Raw genomic sequence first — 20,789 nt, forward strand, 5'->3', positions numbered from 1 at the left:
GGAACACTTTGGGTGCTACCAAACATCACAATGTAACTGGGTGATTATAAAGGAGTACTACAGGTGTCTCCAAAGGTACATGTTGGGTTGGCGTATTTCGAGATTAGGTTTTGTCACTCCGATTGTCGGAGAGGTATCTCTGGGCCCTCTCGGTAATGCACATCACTATAAGCCTTGCAAGCAATGTAGCTAATGAGTTAGTTACGGAATGATGCATTACGTAACGAGTAAAGAGACTTGCCGGCAATGAGATTGAACTAGGTATTGGATACCGACGATCGAATCTCGGGCAAGTAATATACCGATGACAAAGGGAACAAAGTATGTTGTTATGCGGTTTGACCGATAAAGATCTTCGTAGAATATGTAGGAGCCAATATGGGCATCCAGGTTCCGCTATTGGTTATTGACCAAGAATAGTTTTAGGTCATGTCTACATTGTTCTCGAACCCGTAGGGTCCGCACGCTTAAGGTTTCGATGACAGTTATATTATGAGTTTATGAGTTTTGTTGTACCGAAGGCGTTCGGAGTCCCGGATGAGATCGGGGACATGACGAAGAGTCTCGAAATGGTCGAGACGTAAAGATCGATATATTGGACGACTATATTCGGAGTTTGGAAAGGTTCCGAGTGATTCGGGTATTTTTCGGAGTACCGGAGAGTTACGGGAATTCGCCGGGGAGTATATGGGCCTTATTGGGCCATACGGGAATAGAGGAGAGAGGCCGAAAGGAAGGAGGCGTGCAGCCCCCCTCTGGTCCGAATTGGACAAGGGGTGCGGCCCCCCTTTCCTTCCTCCTCTCCCCCTCTTTCCCCCTTCTCCTACTCCAACAAGGAAGGAGGGAGTCCTACTCCCGGTGGGAGTAGGACTCCCCTTGGCGCGCCCCTCCTAGGCCGGCCGCCCCCTCCCCCTTGCTCCTTTATATACGGGGCAGGGGGCACCTCTAGGCACAACAACACAAGTTGATCTACGGATCGTTCCTTAGCCGTGTGCGGTGCCCCCCTCCACCATATTCCACCTCGCTCATATTGTCGCGGAGTTTAGGCGAAGCCCTGCGCCGGTAGAACATCATAATCGTCACCACGCCGTCGTGCTGACGGAACTCATCCCCGAAGCTTTGCTGGATCGGAGCCCGGGGATCGTCATCGAGCTGAACGTGTGCTGAACTCGGAGATGCCGTACGTTCCGTGCTTGGATCGGTCGGATCGTGAAGACGTACGACTACATCAACCGCGTTGTGCTAACGCTTCCGCTTACGGTCTACGAGGGTGCGTGGACAACACTCTCCCCTCTCGTTGCTATGCCATCACCATGATCTTGCGTGTGCGTAGGAAATTTTTTGAAATTACTATGTTCCCCAACAGTGGTATCAGAGCCAGGTTTTATGCGTTGATGTTATATGCACGAGTAGAACACAAGTGAGTTGTGGGCGATACAAGTCATACTACTTACCAGCATGTCATACTTTGGTTCGGCGGTATTGTGAGATGAAGCGGCCCGGACCGATATTACGCGTACGCTTACGCGAGACTGGTTTCACCGTTACGAGCACTCGTGCTTAAAGGTGGCTGGCGGGTGTCTGTCTCTCTCACTTTAGCTGAATCGAGTGTGGCTACGCCCGGTCCTTGCGAAGGTTAAAACAGCACCAACTTGACGAACTATCGTTGTGGTTTTTATGCGTAGGTAAGAACGGTTCTTGCTAAAGCCCGTAGCAGCCATGTAAAATTTGCAACAACAAAGTAGAGGACGTCTAACTTGTTTTTGCAAGGCATGTTGTGATGTGATATGGTCAAGACGTGATGCTATATTATATTGTATGAGATGATCATGTTTTGTAACCGAAGTTATCGGCAACTGGCAGGAGCCATATGGTTGTCGCTTTATTGTATGAAATGCAAACACCCTGTAATTGCTTTACTTTATCTCTAAGCGGTAGCGATAGTTGTGGAAGCAATTGATGGCGTAACGACAACGATGCTACGATGAAGATCAAGGTGTCGCGCCGGTGACGATGGTGATCACGACGGTGCTTCGAAGATGGAGATCACAAGCACAAGATGATGATGGCCATATCATATCACTTATATTGATTGCATGTGATGTTTATTCTTTATGCATCTTATCTTGCTTTGATTGACGGTAGCATTTTAAGATGATCTCTCACTAATAATCAAGAAGTGTTCTCCCTGAGTATGCACCGTTGCGAAAGTTATTCGTGCTGAGACACCACGTGATGATCGGGTGTGATAGGCTCTACGTTCAAATACAACGGGTGCAAAACAGTTGCACACGCGGAATGCTCAGGTCATACTTGACGAGCCTAGCATATACAGATATGGCCTCGGAACACGGAGACCGAAAGGTCGAGCGTGAATCATATAGTAGATATGATCAACATAGTGATGTTCACCATTGAAACTACTCCATCTCACGTGATGATCGGACATGGTTTAGTTGATTTGGATCACGTGATCACTTAGATGACTAGAGAGATGTCTGTCTAAGTGGGAGTTCTTAAGTAATATGATTAATTGAACTTAAATTTATCATGAACTTAGTACCTGATAGTATTTTGCTTGTCTATGTTTGTTTGTAGATAGATGGCTCGTGCTGTTGTTCCATTGAATTTTAATGCGTTCCTTGAGAAAGCAAAGTTGAAAGATGATGGTAGAAATTACACGGACTGGGTCCGTAACCTGAGGATTATCCTCATTGCTGCACAGAAAAGTTACGTCCTGGAAGCACCGCTGGGTGCCAGGCCTGCTGCTGATGCAACTGACGATGTTAAGAACGTCTGGAAGAACAAAGCTGATGACTACTCGATAGTTCAGTGTGCCATGCTTTACGGCTTAGTACCGGGTCTTCAACGACGTTTTGAATGTCATGGAGCATATGAGATGTTCCAAGAGTTGAAGTTAATATTTCAAGCAAATACCCGAGTTGAGAGATATGAAGTCTCCAACAAGTTCTATGGCTAAAAGATGGAGGAGAATCGCTCAACTAGTGAGCACGTGCTCAGATTGTCTGGATACTACAATCGCTTGAATCAAGTGGAAGTTAATCTTCCAGATAAGATAGTGATTGACAGAATTCTCTAGTCACCATCACCAAGTTAGTAGAACTTTGTGATGAACTATAGTATGCAAGGGTTGACGAAAACGATTCCCGGGCTCTTCGTGATGTTGAAATCAACGAAGGTAGAAATCAAGAAAGAGCATCAAGTGTTGATGGTTGACAAGATCACTAGTTTCAAGTAAAGGGCAAAGGGAAAGGAAGGGAACTTCAACTAGAATGACAAGCAAGTTGTCACTCCCACGAAGAAGCCCAAAGCTGAACCAAAGCTTGAAACTGAGTGCTTACACTGCAAAGGAAATGGTCACTGGAAACGGAAATACCCTGAATATTTGGTGGATAAGAAGGATGGCAAACTGAACAAGGGTATATTTGATATACAGGTTATTGATGTGTACCTTACTAGTGTTTATGGTAACCCCTGAGTATTTGATACTTGTTCGGTTGCTAAGATTAGTATCTCGAAACAGGAGTTACAGAATAAACAGAAACTAGTTGAGGGTGAAGTGACGATGTGTGTTGGAAGTAGTTCCAAGACTGATATGATCATCATCGCACACTCCCTATACTTTCGGGATTAGTATTAAACCTAAATAAATGTTATTTGGCATTTGTGTTGAACATGAATATGATTTGATCATGTTTATTGCGATACGGTTATTCATTTATAGTCAAAGAAGAATTGTTGTTCTATTTACATGAATAAAACCTTCGATGGTCATACACCCAATGAAAATAGTTTGTTGGATCTCGATCATAGTGATACACATATTCATAATATTGATGCCAAAAGATGCAAAGTTAATAATGATAGTGCAACTTATTTGTGGCACTGCCGTTTGGGTCATATCGGTGTAAAGCGCATGAAGAAACTCCATAAAGATGGATTTTCGAAATCACTTGGTTATGAATCATTTGATGCTTGTGAACCGTGCCTTTTGGGCAAGATGACTAAAACTCCGTTCTCCGGAACAATGGAACGAGCTACTGACTTGATGGAAATAATACATATCGATGTATACGGTCCAATGAGTGTTGATGCTTGTGGCGGGTATCATTATTTTCTGACCTTCACAAGATGAATTGAGCAGATATGAGTATATCTACTTAATGAAGCACAGGTCTGAAACATTTGAAAAGTTCAAAGAATTTCAGAGTGAAGTGGAGAATCATCGTAACAAGAAAATAAAGTTTCTGCAATTTTATCGTGGAGATAAATATTTGAGTTACGAGTTTGGTCTTCAATTAAAACAATGTGGAATAGTTTCACAAACTCATGCCACCTGGAACACCACAGCTTAATGGTGTGTCCGAACGTCATAACAGTACTTTATTGGATATAGTGCAATCTATGATGTCTCTTACCGATTTACCACTATCGTTTTGGGGTTATGCATTAGAGACAGCTGCATTCACTTAAAAAAGGGCACCATCAAAATCCGTTGAGACGACGCCTTATGAACTGTGGTTTGGCAAGAAACCAAAGTTGTCGTTTCTTAAAGTTTGGGGCTGCGATGCTTATGTGAAAAAGTTTCAACCTGATAAGCTCGAACCTAAATCGGAGAAGTACGTCTTCATAGAATACCCAAAGGAAACTGTTGGGTACACCTTCTATCACAGATCCGAAGGCAAAACATTCGTTGCCAAGAATGGATACTTTCTAGAGAAGAAGTTTCTCTCGAAAGAAGTGAGTGGGAGGAAAGTAGAACTTGATGAGGTAACTGTACCTGCTCCCTTATTGGAAATTAGTTCGTCACAGAAATCTGTTCCTGTGACTACTACACCAATTTGTGAGGAAGTTAATGATGATGATCATGAAACTTCAGATTAAGTTACTACAGAACCTCGTAGGTCTTCCAGAGTAAGATCCGCACCAGAGTGGTACGGTAATCCTATTCTGGAAGTTATGTTACTAGACCATGATGAACCTACGAACTATGAAGAAGCGATGGTGAGCCCAGATTCCGCAAAATGGCTTGAGGCCATGAGATCTGAGATGAGATCCATGTATGAAAACAAAGTATGGACTTTGATTGACTTGCCCAATGATCGGCGAGACATTGAGATTAAATGGATCTTCAAGAGGAAGACGGACGCTGATAGTGTTACTATCTACACAGCTAGAATTGTCGCAAAAAGTTTTCGACAAGTTCAAGGTGTTGACTACGATGAGAGTTTTTCACTCGTATCTATACTTAAGTCTGTCTGAATCATGTTAGCAATTGCCGCATTTTATGAAATCTGGCAAATGGATAAACAAAACTGCATTCCTTAATGGTTTTCTTAAAGAAGAGTTGTATATGATGCAACCAGAAGGTTTTGTCAATCCTAAAGGTCCTTACAAATTGTGCAAGCTCCAGCGATCCATCTATGGACTGGTGCAAGCATCTCGGAGTTGGAATATATGCTTTGATGAGTTGATCAAAGCATATGGTTTTATACAGACTTTTGAAGAAGCTTGTATTTACAAGAAAGTGAGTGGGAGCTCTGTAGCATTTCTGATATTATATGTGGATGATTTATTGTTAATTGGAAATGATATGGAAATTCTGGATAGCATGAAAGGATACTTGAATAAGAGTTTTCAAAGCAAGACCTCGGTGAAGCTGCTTACACATTGAGCATCAAGATCTATATAGATAGATCAAGACGCTTGATAAGATTTTACAATGAGTACATACCTTGATAAATTTTTGAAATAGTTCGAAACGGAACAGTCAAAGAAGGAGTTCTTGCCTGTGTTACAAGGTGTGAAGTTGAGTAAGACTCAAGACCCGACCATTGCAGAAAATAGAAAGAGAATGAAAAGTCATTCCCTATGCTTTAGTCATAGGTTCTATAAAGTATGCTATGCTGTGAACTAGACCTATTGTATACCTTGCTCTGTGTTTGGCAAAGGAATACAATTTTGATCTAATAGTAGATCACTGGACATGGGTCAAGAATATCCTTAGTGAAGACTAAGGAGATGTTTCTCGATTATGGAGGTGATAAAAAAGCCCGTCGTAAAAGTTACAACGATGCAAGCTTTTACACCAATCCAGATGACTCTAAGTCTCAATCTGGATACATATTGAAAGTGGGAGCAATTATCTAGAGTAGCTCCGTGCAGAGCATTGTGGACATAGCATATTTGCAAAATACATACGGCTCTGAATATGACAGACCCGTTGACTAAGCTTCTCTCACGAGCAAAACATGATCATACTTAGTACTCTTTTGGGTGTTAATCACATAGCGATGTGAACTACATTATTGACTCTAGTAAACCCTTTGGGTGTTGATCACATGATGATGTGAACTATGGATATTAATCACATGCAGATGTGAATATTGGTGTTAAATCACATAGCGATGTGAACTAGATTATTGACTCTAGTGCAAGTGGGAGACTGAAGGAAATATGCCCTAGAGGCAATAATAAAGTTATTATTTATTTCCTTATTTCATGATAAATGTTTATTATTCATGCTAGAATTGTATTAACCGGAAACATGATACATGTGTGAATACATAGACAAACATATAGTCACTAGTATGCCTCTACTTGACTAGCTCATTAATCAAAGATGGTTATGTTTCCTAACCATAGACATGTGTTGTCATTTGCTTAATGGGATCACAACATTAGGAGAATGATGTGATTGACATGACCCATTCTGTTAGCCTAGCACTTGATCGTTTAGTATGTTGCTATTGCTTTCTTCATGACTTATACATGTTCCTGTAACTATGAGATTATGCAACTCCCGTTTGCCGGAGGAACACTTTGGGTGCTACCAAACATCACAATGTAACTGGGTGATTATAAAGGAGTACTACAGGTGTCTCCAAAGGTACATGTTGGGTTGGCGTATTTCGAGATTAGGTTTTGTCACTCCGATTGTCGGAGAGGTATCTCTGGGCCCTCTCGGTAATGCACATCACTATAAGCCTTGCAAGCAATGTAGCTAATGAGTTAGTTACGGAATGATGCATTACGTAACGAGTAAAGAGACTTGCCGGTAACGAGATTGAACTAGGTATTGGATACCGACGATCGAATCTCGGGCAAGTAATATACCGATGACAAAGGGAACAAAGTATGTTGTTATGTGGTTTGACCGATAAAGATCTTCGTAGAATATGTAGGAGCCAATATGGGCATCCAGGTTCCTCTATTGGTTATTGACCAAGAATAGTTCTAGGTCATGTCTACATAGTTCTCGAACCCGTAGGGTCCGCACGCTTAAGGTTTCGATGACAGTTATATTATGAGTTTATGAGTTTTGATGTACCGAAGGAGTTCGGAGTCCCGGATGAGATCGGGGACATGACGAGGAGTCTCGAAATGGTCGAGACGTAAAGATCGATATATTGGACGACTATATTCGGAGTTCGGAAAGGTTCCGAGTGATTCGGGTATTTCTCGGAGTACCGGAGAGTTACGGGAATTCGCCGGGAAGTATATGGGCCTTATTGGGCCATACGGGAATAGAGGAGAGAGGCTGAAAGGAAGGAGGCGTGCAGCCCCCCGCTGGTCCGAATTGGACAAGGGGTGCGGCCCCCCTTTCCTTCCTCCTCTCCCCCTCTTTCCCCCTTCTCCTACTCCAATAAGGAAGGAGGGAGTCCTACTCCCGGTGGGAGTAGGAGTCCCCTTGGCGCGCCCCTCCTAGGCCAGCCGCCCCCTCCCCCCTTGCTCCTTTATATACGGGGGCAGGGGGCACCTCTAGGCACAACAACACAAGTTGATCTACGGATCGTTTCTTAGCCGTGTGCGGTGCCCCCCTCCACCATATTCCACCTCGGTCATATTGTCGCGGAGTTTAGGCGAAGCCCTGCGCCAGTAGAACATCATCATCGTCACCACGCCGTCGTGCTGATGGAACTCATCCCCGAAGCTTTGCTGGATCGGAGCCCGGGGATCGTCATCGAGCTGAACATGTGCTGAACTCGGAGGTGCCGTACGTTCGGTGCTTGGATCGGTCGGATCGTGAAGACGTACGACTACATCAACCGCGTTGTGCTAACGCTTCCGCTTACGGTCTACGAGGGTACGTGGACAACACTCTCCCCTCTCGTTGCTATGCCATCACCATGATCTTGCGTGTGCGTAGGAAATTTTTTGAAATTACTACGTTCCCCAACACTCTGCATATATGCCGGTTCCATACGTACATTTGTGCAGTTCCACCAAAATGCAGCTGAATAACCCTATTTGCATAGATAATAAAAAAGTGTGATTACATTATAGTGGCACTAGTTGATGAAACACACAAAATAAATAGGAGAAAATATTGTGATAGTATTATAGTATGCCATGCTGCAAGGGCGAGATGGGCCCTGCGACGCCTCATACGGTACGCCTCATACTGGACATCATCCCAAGTCTCCCAGATACACCTTCTGCCAGTGATGAACATCAGTGTACAGCAGTAGTACAAGGAGGCGCCTTGAGACATTCAAATCTCTATTTTTGTACATATCAACTAAAATTAAGCACCCAGTTTGCAGAAACCCTTAAACATTAACAATGGGACTAGTTGATGAAACATACTTTAACAAAAGAGAAGCACTTTCTTTATCTATATTGGAAATGAAATGATAGAGATGACACTCGCTCTATTTTAACTGTATTATTACTTCATTTTATCAGTAACACTAGGGTCGAGCAGGTGGCAAACAAGGTGTACCGTGCGTCACAAGGATGGAGGCCGGGGGTGCTTAGACTGGGATGCTGAAGCTGGCTCTTTCAGTCACCAACATGGATGATTCAATTCGTGGGACCTTTTGGTGCAGTTCACCTAAATGTAGCAATGTCCCGTGAGCTAGCATCTTCTTCTTCAATTTTTTTTAAGAAAAAGGCTCCAGCCCCGGTTTCATTTCCATCAGAAAACGAAACCCACAGAGCTTCTTCTTCATTAGTTGCAATAAAATTGAGCAACATCAAGGTTGGTTGTGAAGCTCCTGGAATGCTCAACTATAATTTGGATATCATTTGCGCAGTTCAACTAAGATCGAGCGTGAAATGTATATCTCTGTTTGCACAAAAAAGGTGGAAAGGAGGGTGACTAACAAGTAACAAGTGATGAAACATGCATCAAATGAAAAGAAGCATGTTCCTTATCTGAATGGAAATCCTACAAGGACAGTAGCAATTTCTAAAGCAGTGGCATTGCTAGATATTAGTGTGGGCATCAGGATTAACTACGACAACCGTTAAATACGACATTACTTTGGGCACGGGAGAGTAGGCGGACCAGGACAGTTGCATTTCTAATGAAAATAACCAACTTATCTTAATGGGAAATTTTAGCAGGACATGTAAAGAAGTGCCATTGATTCATATTACTGGAGGCATTACATTGAAAACAACATTGGTTTAACGTGTCCTTACTTTTAACAGTGCGACTGCTACATTTTACCAGTGGCATTACATAAGAGTGGCTCGGGCAACAAACATCAGAATAGGATATCTGGGTTGGTCCCATTTTTGTTTGGTATAGCCACCTTATACTGTGTGAGGCTAGCAAATCTAGTGCTGGACTTATTCTGTTGACTTGTCCCCCAGTCCCCACTTTCTTTCCTTTTTAAACCAATAGATTGGGTTTATATAGAGTTTGTACTGTGTTTCCCTTTATTTCCCTATTAGACCTAGAGACCAGTTGCATAGCCAGTCTCTGCTACTTTTCACCCCTATTATTTCCTCTTTCGACCAAGTACTAGATTCAGGTAACAAATCCTCCCCCACCCCCACCCCCTTTCTTCCTTGTTTGAACCAAGTAGTACTAGATTCGAGTGCATGACCTAGTTTTACCTCTTAAACGTAAAAAAATTAGGTGGTTTTTGAATAGCCGATCGATCCTATCTATGAGGGGGCCTGAGAAATAGTAAAGTTTACAAATGCAGCGACGTTAGGAGCTCGGGAAGTAGAGCAAGGCCGGTTTTGAAGGAAGTTATACCTAATGGTCGCCGGGATGTCGCTAGGTGGGCGGCAGGAGGCCGGATCTGCCCACACTACGGCAGCGAGGAAGAAGAGGTCGGAGGCCCTCCCTCGCCAACGGTGCTTGGGAGAGAATGGCAAGGCAGGCTGATCGGGACGCGCCCAGCAGTGGGTAAGAGTCATCGCCGAGGATGACCGCGTGAATGTTGCACCTTCTCACCTTCCTCGGCGGAGAGGATCCGGCTGGATTTGTGACCCGCGGTGAGTAGAGAGAGAGAGAGAGAGAGAGAGAGAGAGAGAGAGAGAGAGAGTGAGTGGCCACCACCGTCGTGTTTAGATCGGGAGAGGCCGAGACGGTGTGAAGAGAGCAACACTAGCAAGCAAGCGCGGAGGCTCCTGCTATATAGTGGAGCAGTACTTAGTTTTCTTTTGTCTACCGGAGCCGGCTTGACCTCGTCAATGACTGTCGAGACGTCTTCATGCACGTGGCCCGGAGGCGCAGTTGTCATCATTTTGATCTGAAGCGCCAGATTATACACGAAAAAATGCCACATGACAAGAAATCATAACCTCACTGCCCAAAGGAGACAACATGAATCCCGACGGACAAACTAGACGAGGAACAAAGCTCAAATTAAAGATAAACTCATAGAAAAGGGGTCCGTCGATAGATGTCTAATTAACATAGCCGGCTTGACCTAGATGGCAGCCGAGTAGTCACTGTTCGTGCATGTGCCCCCAATGACTAGCCCAACTCAGTTGTCGCTGTTTAACCCTCGCAGTGATCCGAAGCACATGACACATAATTTTGCGAGATGACAAGAAACCTTTTTTTAGATTTCTCACCACAACTACAACCATGTACAACACAACCTGCACGATATGTAGACGATAGCCAATCCAGGCGTGTCTGCTGGAGTCTGGTCACATGCATGGACGAACTGATCTTCCATGTCTTGCAGGGATCGTCCAGGCACCAACGTAGTACAACACTTCTCTAGTACTATCGCTCGTCTCCCTCTTCTATTAAGTCACCTGACTTGCGGGGACGGGGAGTGTGCCTATGGTCTGTTCTCAATTGTCGTCCCACATGTGTGTGCGAACACAATATGACGCGTGTTCCATTCGGAGAGCAGCGTGCCAGACCGACTGACCGTCTGGTGTGCGACGCGAATGCGATGTGCGTGCTGTATACTCCGTACATGTGTACCGCCGTTTTCTAGACGCTTTGATCCATGGCGCGGGCGCAATCCATGGATACAAAATTAGTATACTGTATACTTTTTGAAAGTCGAGGCGGGGCTTTTCCTGCCCGGTAGGCGGCGGGACAGTTCCGCCTAGTCAGTTCGACAGAGACGCGAGAAGACGAGGGAGTAGGCTGCTGCAAACGTAGGGCTGTGTGATTTGACAGCGAGTTACTGCTGGACATGTGGGGCCCCGTGATTTGACTTGCCATTATCATTTTAACTGCGGTGCTACGACCGGCGTGAGTCTCCCGATTCCTGACCACCTCCATACAGGTGCCTCTCCCAATGCTCCACCATGTAGTAGTAGAGGTTGGCTCTTGCATGAGAGCCCACCTCTCCACTTTTTCCTTGCCTCTCTTTCCTACACATATGCAAAGATGCCATGTAAAGCGCACTATTGTACTTACTTGCTCCTACAGGTGCTTAAGCTTGCCACATAGGCATAAAGTTTAATGTGGCAAGTTAATCAAGAAGAGAGAGACTAGTTTGGTGACCCAAGGAAGAAACGGTGCTAAGCGCGTGTACCTAGGTGAAAAGACAATTTTGAGTCTATAGCTAATTAAATGAAGCAAACTTAGCAACACCATTTCATTGGAATAGGTCACTCCTTGGCAAATGCAATAAATACTAGTACTCCCTGTGTGCCATTATATAAGAACGTTTTTGACACTACACTAGCTAGTGTTAAAAACGTTCTTATATTATGGAACGGAGGGATTACGAAGAAAGAGATAGAGGGGAGTAAAAAAAATACACTTATAGCCAACCTTGTTGTAGTATGAGTGACTAAGTGATGACTATGTATGACATGCCAACATCAGATAGCCTAATGCACCGTGTTAAATCTCCAAGGGTGCGACCACGCGAGCGACGTGACAGTCGTGGTAGGCGCGACCATGATACGGGCTGCTGGTAGCCCTTGGATCTGAGATCAAACGGTTGCATGCTAAGTTGCTGAAAATTTTAAGAATAACCCTCCAGGATAGGATATTCACCCATAGGTCTAGAATCACACCATGCAACCGTTCGATCTCAGATCCAAGGGCTCTCGGAAGCCCGTATCATGGGAGAATGGAAAGCCACTACCCTGCCGTTCGCACGCAGGCAGTTCGCTCCTACTCGTCCCCGCACGTCCTTTAATACTACGGCGGTTCGCTCCTAGTCATCCCGGCCATTCACATTACGGCAGTTCCACTAATCCTAACCCTTGTCCCAAATCCACTATAGACCACATCCACTACGCTGCAATGGATGGCTACCTTTGTTTCAATATCAACAAGGGTTGGATGAAGAGCAACAGCCAAGTTGGCGGTTCAAGCAAAGAAGTATCGGCCAAGAGGAAGAGGGACAAGGACGAAGTCGAGGACGTGGACGAGGACTCCGAGTAAGGTGGTAGTGTCGTTGCTCATGGCGGTTCTAAACTTCTAATGCAGTGTCTACCAGATTAGTTGCATAGTTTAATTTCAGGTGTGCTTAGTTTAATTTGCGGGGTGTGTTGTGCTGAGCCCCCTGCAGAACTATGTTATGTTTCTTCTCGTTACTCTAACTCTTCAGTCTGTACATACTAGTACTAGTATTTCTTTAATAGAATTTAGCACCCCAATTAAGCATGTACTAGCTTTTTTAATAGTACTATATGCATAATTTGGCAACGAGCGCTCTCTATATGTACCACCTTTTTTAAAAATTTCAATTTTTGCTCCATGGCGCAATCCATCGATAGTGGAGTACTACTGTACAAAAGTATACATTTTTAAAAGGCTAGCATATTGTTCATCACACACACACACACACACACACACACACACACACACACACACACATATATATATATATATATAGCCAGTTAAATTCTCAACCTAGAACGACGTGCATGCCATGTAGTAAACCGATCCAGAGGAAGTATAGTAAAAATGAGGTGATTTTACCAAGCGATCGGCGGGGGAGCATGGCCTGTCATGCGGTCCCACGTGTCATGATGTACCAAGGCGATGCGCGTGTCCCTCTTGAGGCAGAAGCAATACTAGTACGTGGTTTGAGATGATGTCGAACCAAAGTGTGAAATAATGGTTGCTTCGTCCGTCTGGAAAGGTGCAGCATTGTGATTTGACGTCTCATTGCTCATTACTAACACTGGGCCGGTATGAGTGGGGTGCGTCCCCCCTGCCGTTCTGCGTTGTTATTTGGTGCTTGACACGTCGACCCGGTTGCACATGAGATGACCCCCACATCCTTTGTCAAAATAAACAACACCCCGATCAATGCATTTCACTCTTCCGTGCAACGGACGGGCACCTTACTTGCTCCTACAGGTGCTTAAGCTTGCCACATAGGCATAAAGTCTGATGTGGCAAGTTAATCAAGAAGAGAGAGACTAGTTTGGTGACCCAAGGAAGAAACGGTGCTAAGCGCGTGTACCTAGGTGAAAAGACAATTTTGAGTCTATAGCTAATTAAATGAAGCAAACTTAGCAACACCATTTCATTGGAAAAGGTCACTCCTTCGCAAATGCAATAAATACTAGTACTCCTTGTGTCCCATAATATAAGAACGTTTTTGGCACTACACTAGTGTCAAAAATGTTCTTATATTATGGGACGGAGGGAGTACGAAGAAAGAGATAGAGAGGAGTAAAAAAAATACACTTACAGCCAACCTTATAGCCAACCTTGTTGTAGTATGAGTGACTAAGTGATGACTATGTATGACATGCCAACATCAGATAGCCTAACACACCGTGTTAAATCTCCAAGGTCGCGACCGCACGAGCGACGCGATGGTCGTGGTAGGCGCGACCATGATACGGGCTGCTGGCAGCCCTTGGATCTGAGATCAAACGGTCGCATGCTAAGTTGCTGAAAATTTACAGAATAACCCTCCAGGATAGGATATTCGCCCATTGGTCTAGAATCACGCCATGCAACCGTTCGATCTCCGATCCAAGGGCTCTCGGAAGCCCGTATCATGGGAGAATGGAAAGCCACTACCCTGCCGTTCGCACGCTGGCAGTTCGCTCCTACTCGTCCCCGCACGTCCTTTAATACTACGGCAGTTCACTCCTAGTCGTCCCGTCCATTCACATTACGGCAGTTCCTCTAATCCTAACCCTCCTCCCATATCCATGGCGTCCCAAATCTCCCCGATCGGCGGTGAGTACAAGGTTAGAACCATCACCGGCGATGAGTTCGACGTCATCTACACCCGTTCTTCTGCGACGGTGAAAGGATGCCTTTCTCGCTTCAGACGCATGTTCGAAGACTCACATGATGAGTGGGTCACCGGGCTAGATGTTGAGTACAGCACAGTCGTGGGACGAGAGAAGGATCTAAAGGACGAACAGAGGAAGAAGCCCGCCGTGATCCAGGTTTGCGTGCATGACTTATGCTTGGTCTACCACATATGCCATGCCGATGTTGAGTGCCAGGATTTTAAGGACTTCCTTGAGAACAACCTAGTCAAATTTGTTACTGTAGACTTTGGTAACGATAAAGAAGTCCTGCGTCGGATAGGCCTCGTTGTAGGCAACACCTTCGACCTCCAAAAGAATCGGTTGGTGTCCTCTCGTCAGCCTTCAATGCTGACCCTAGAAGGAGCCATGGTTCATCCTTCGTACGGTAAACTGGAGAAACCTCCATACACATTTCATCGTCATGCATGGCAGCGGAATGTACTAGATATAGACCACACCCAGTACGCTGCAATGGATGACTACCTTTGTTTCAATATCTACAAGGGTTGGATGAAGAGCAACAGCCAAGTTGGCGGTTCAAGCAAACAAGTATCGGCCAAGACGAAGAGGGACAAGGACGAAGTCGAGGACGTGGACGAGGACTTCGAGTAAGGTGGCAGTGTCGTTGCTCATGGTGGTTCTAATGCAGTGTCTACCGGAATAGTTGCAAAGTTTAATTTCTGGTGTGCTTAATTTAATATGAGGGGTGTGTTGTGTTGAGCCCCCAGCAGAACTATGTTATGTTTCTTCTTGTTTCTTTAACTCTTTAGTAAGTACATACTAGTATTTCTTACATTTCATCTTTTAGTTGGTATAGTACTACCACTCGTTTATTCACATTATATACGTACAATATATATGGCCAACATCATATAGCCAGCAGTTTAGTTGTCAAAGAATTTTAGGGTGCTTAGTTTTGTCAAAGAATTCCAGGGTGCTTAGTTTTATTTGAGGGGTGGGTTGTGCTGGACACCATTATTGTGATTAGCCTTTTTAATAGTAGTATATGCATAATTTGGCAACGAGCGCTCTCTACATGTACCACCTTTTTTTTAATTTCATGTTTTGCTCCATGGTGCAATCCATCGATACTACTGTTGTACAAAAGTATACACTTTTTAAAAGGCTAGAGGGCGGGGCAGTCTAGCTTGGTCGGTTTCACGAGAGGCGAGGGCCTTTGTGATTTGACGGCTCATTACTGCTAGAAGGCGGGGCCTTGTGATTTGACTGCTGGTATAAATGCACCGACGACCTGATCGAGGAGGAGCAAAGAACCGTGCGGTATACTCAAGTTTTCCACTGGAGTAGTACTGCGACGGAGGAGCACGAAACATGGCAGCCCAGTGCCATATCGTGATAAAAGATGATCTAATTTACAAGTCATCTCATTGTTAGCATTGTTCTATTCATTCCCTCAAAAAAGAAAAACCATTATTCTATTCATGCCTCGCAGAGAACGTGACACGTGCGGCGAAACACCCGAAGCAAAAGATGAAACACAGCAGCAAAAGAAGAAGGAAGATTGTCACCCCAAATGATCTAATTCGCCGCGGACACGTAACTACTTCTTCATTGCCTCCATGACCTCCATCTCCTTGCGCGTCTCCTCCGCCATCTTCTTCATTCTGTCCATGACGCGGGATTTCTCGACGCGAGCCTTCATCATCTGTTCCATGACCGCATTACGTACCTTGACAGCAGCCGGGTGCTCGATGCGGAGCTTCGCCAACTCCTCCTTCTGTTCCATGACGAGGGCCTGCAGCATCTTCATCGAGGAACTACTATTCTCATGCAGCTTCTTCCAGGCGGCGTTCTTCTCCTTCAACAGGTCGATCTCGTGGCAGAGCTTCGCCTTGTCCTCCTGAAGTCGCAGGATTTCGCAGGTCGCCTTCTTCTTCGAGGCAATGCTCTTCTTCAGCAGTATCACCAAGCCGGCGGTCAACTCCCCCTGCTAATTGAGCTCAGCGGGCATGTCGTCGAGGCTCTCCTTCAGCAACTCCGTCAAGCCTTGGATGCACTCCTTCTGCTTATTGAGGTGCTTATTGAGCTGATCGGGCATGCCGTCGAGGGATAACGACTCCAGCTCCGCCGGCTCGGCATGTTCGCCTCTGCGGCTAGGGCGCTCCTGGGAGCCATCGCCTTCCCGTGAGAGATCTTTCGAGGTCTCTGCGTGGCGGCGACCCCTCTCTTTTTTTTCCGCTGCCTTGGTTGCCGCTCCCTTGTTACGAGTAGTTCTCGACCTAGAGCTCTGCTCACCGGCCATGCAACGACGGACGAAGAAGAAGCACTTATGAGGAGGAAAGGTAGAGTAATTTTTGGTTAGGTAGTTCCCCTTTTTATAACCTAAGTACTAGCACTAGTAGTACTAATACCTGCATAGTGGGAACACGTTCAGGTTTGGTACATAGTACTAGTAGGTGTGAGCAGGCTTTCGAATGTGATGTGAACAAGGTAAAGATTAATTGACGGTTTTGCTTTCGAGGCCCGAAACGGCTCCTGATGAGTTTAGTGGAACATAAATTTCAAGTAGACTACACACTGCTCAAATGCGTAAATATTATGTTACTGTCAGAAATTGGCACAAAATACGAAGGAGACCAATTGAAGTACTACTAGCAACTCACGATTTAACTACTCGCATGCGCGCAGTGGAGTAATAATGTCTTTCTTTCGCCCTCACGTCCACTCAATTTGGATGCGCTGTATTAATTGACCATCAATGAAGTGAACGACTTTACATGCGTCAAATTATCACATGGGGTGGATCTTGGTACAAAATTGCGTCCGCCCATGTACCCGCGTGTGTGTGCGAGGGAATGAGTGCGTGCGTGGCGTGCGTGCACATCTTCGCTTCGTGCATGTACCACCAGTATGGCTCAGGTAGGACGAGTACATTCTTCTAGAACCAGCAGCACGTCACTGTGATCAATCCACGCAAGGAGGTCGCGACAACGCCTCCACATGTGCCACGTGGCTTCATGAACTGTAAGAGAGACACTGTGTAGTGTGTCATTGGTACTCTAATTTACGTGTTTTGCACATACTCGAAGTACTAGTAATTTACACGTGCATTGCACGCATCAGATTTTGCAACCAAATTATGAATAAATACCACACTATAGCATGTAAGCTCTTAGTCATATATGCGTGATGTAGCCCTTCGTTTAATTCTTATAGTTCATCTCATTCAAAATAAAATTAGTTTTTATAAAAAAACTAAGAACGCGTGAATAGGAAAAACATGGGATTAGAGTGGAATGTCGTATCGAATCCTATAGGATTGTACGAGTGTTTGATTGTGCATAGCAAAAATGCAGAATTCTTTCAAAGAGGTTTGAGTGGATGGGATGTTTCCTATGAAATCTAGTGCAAATGAATCATATGGAAAAATTCCTATGGTTTACAATCCTACGAATCAAACAACCAAGATAGGAAAAATTCCTAATGATTAGAATCCTCCAAAATTCTTTTGAGAATCCTTTGAATCAAAGAAGCCCTTAATCTATTTTATGATTCATGGAATTGTGCGTTGTAAAGCATAAAGTAAAAACAAATAATGGCAATTCAACTAGAAAAAAAGTTTGGGCAGTTATGATACGGAAGATTCTAGAACAAAAGAGAACCACTGTTCTTTTGAGGTTTGTGCATTATGCTTAAGTTCAACCATGGAGTCTGCTAGATTGTACATGTGGCAAAATCTGGTGGGGGGCTAGAAGATGGTGCGAGGGGCCGAGTGGAGGGAGACTATGAAGCAATGCACAAGTGCGAGATCGATATTTAGAGAGAGGGGGCGAACACGTGCGTTGTTGCACGCAGTGGCGGAGCCATGAAAAATAAATGAGCTAGGGGGCCAAGCATTGCTAATCCTTTACGAGGAGGGTCAATTCATGAAATTAAACCTTTTTTAGCAGCAATTGTCTAATGATCACATTCATATTAGCCTCGATATATAGTGATGTTAGGGGGGGCAGGGCCTTTACTGCCCCCTGTCTTCGCCATTGTGCACGCATCTGAGAGATGAAGCGGAAGGCATGGATGATGAGAGGGGGACGTTGGATATATAATTAATGTGGGTGTATTAGCTATTTATCTTAATCCTATATAAAGAGGTATAGATTGATCGATGTGGACGTGGGAGAGGTATAGATTGATCGATGTGGACGTGGGAAAGAAGGTGAGACCTCACTGGATATATCGATTGATCGGTTTGTGTGGAAAACTATGAAAGACCTAGCTATATATACACATACATAGAAGAACATCGATCGTTGCGCATGCACGCATTAGAGATAAAGAATGCCCGGTATGAGGGAGAGGGGGATGTGTGTGGGTGTGTGCCTTCATGGGAGATCGACCTGAAGAAAAAGATTGCATGCGTGCGATAGATAATGCCGACTGGTAGTGTCTGTGCATGCATGCACGAGACAAAGTTAGTGGTACAATTATAAAGAGAAGACTACTGTATGGGTGTAAAAGAATAGGTGAGGTCATAATCAATGTAAAGTTGAATTCAAATATTTGAATAAGAGACCCAGATATTTGAAACCCATGCATGCATGAATATAACGGAGATCTGCGCGGTGTGCTTTTGAAACAAGCATGTTGTAATGTATACACATTGAACAAGGTCAGACTGATTTGAATTTGAGATACCGATGGCAGACATCATTTGCCCATGTCGCATCCGTGCATGTAATTGGAGATGATGGGCGGCTTTCGCATCACATATCTATATCTATACCCCTATATATATATACATACATATATATATATATATATATATATATATATATATATATATATTTATATTGTGAGCGGGTAACTTTAACTTTGAAAGATGGTCGTTGGATGAGGCGAATCCGAAGGTCCAAAGATGGCAAATTTGAGCACTATTGGCCGTTGGATATCATCTAGATTCCACCAGATTTCGCCACATGTATAATCTAGAAGACTCCATGGTTGAACTTAAGCATAATGCACAAACATCAAAACACAAGCACTTATTTGTTCTAGAATCTTCCGTATCATAATTGCCCAAATGTTTTTCTACATGATTTGCCATTATTTGTTTTTACTTTATCTATTACAACGCACAATTCCATGAATCTTAAAATAGATTAGCTTTCTTATAAAAACTAGATGATTTTGAATGAAATGAACTATAAGAATTAAATGAACATCTACATCATGCATATATGACTCAAAGCTTGCATGCTATAATGTGGTATTTATTCATAATTTGGTTGCCAAATCTCATGCGTGTAATGCACGTGTACCTTACTCTAGTCTAAATGGTGTTTGTGTGTGTGTTGTGCGTGTTGAGGTGCAAATTGTCCTTTTTTGGGTACACGTTCAGCTTGTTCTTCCGAAATTTCAAGCCGCGCCTTGTTATGCCAAAAATTAAAGCTAGCGTCTTTGTTTATCGTGCTGCGAAACTCCCGCCTCTTCAACCTGCGCCTTGTTAGCCCGAAATATTTAATATATATCTTTGTCTCTTGTGCTCCGACAACTCCCTCCATCTCAACCCGTGCCTTGCTATTCCAAAATTACAACGCGCGCGAAAACTCCCACCTCCTGTGAAATCCCCACACGCGAAATGCCCGTGGTACCCCTGAACCGAAAGAACCGCCTCAAATCGGTGGGGGGGTACTTTCGTAACTTACCCCACATTTCGGACAAGTGCGTCTCCAAGCCATGGTTCCCCACTGCCATCCTATCCGCCCACCCATTCGTACACCGAGGCCGCAAAAACCCGCGACGAAACCCCACACCCAGCTCCGTCCGCCACCCAGCCGGAGCTTCTTCCCTGACGATGTCGTCCACAACAACACCTCGACGTCCCTCATCCACTGTACCGGATGAGGATCCGTCGTCGATCTCATCGTCCCGCCGGTTCAGCCACCCCGTCCTCCACCTCCAAGGAGCTGCCCCGACGTTCCCCTCGTCTTTCGCGCCACCTCCATTCCCACACCGCCGTCTTCACCTGCACCACCGGAAGAGCATCATCATCACCGTTTCCTCGGATGAAGCTGCGGCCTAATCGGCGCCACTAAAGAGGTTGTACACTAATCGCCGCATTTTCTTCTTGATTCGATCTCAGAGTGCTGCCGGCGCTTGGTCCCGAGCCGACACAGCGTGGCTCCATCCACGGCGGCGTCGCTGGCACTTCCTCCACGGCGTCGCTCCCTCGGCGGCGCGCCCACATCAGTAGGAGCTGCTGCTACTTTAGCTCTCGCTCGCGCTGCTGCTCTGCTCTTGCTCCCAGTCCCCTGCCTGGTCTGCTCTTGCTATTGCTCTTGCTCGCGTTGCTGCTCTCG

Source organism: Triticum dicoccoides, chromosome 2B, assembly GCF_002162155.2.
Source record: "Triticum dicoccoides isolate Atlit2015 ecotype Zavitan chromosome 2B, WEW_v2.0, whole genome shotgun sequence".
NCBI classification, from domain to species: domain Eukaryota; kingdom Viridiplantae; phylum Streptophyta; class Magnoliopsida; order Poales; family Poaceae; genus Triticum; species Triticum dicoccoides.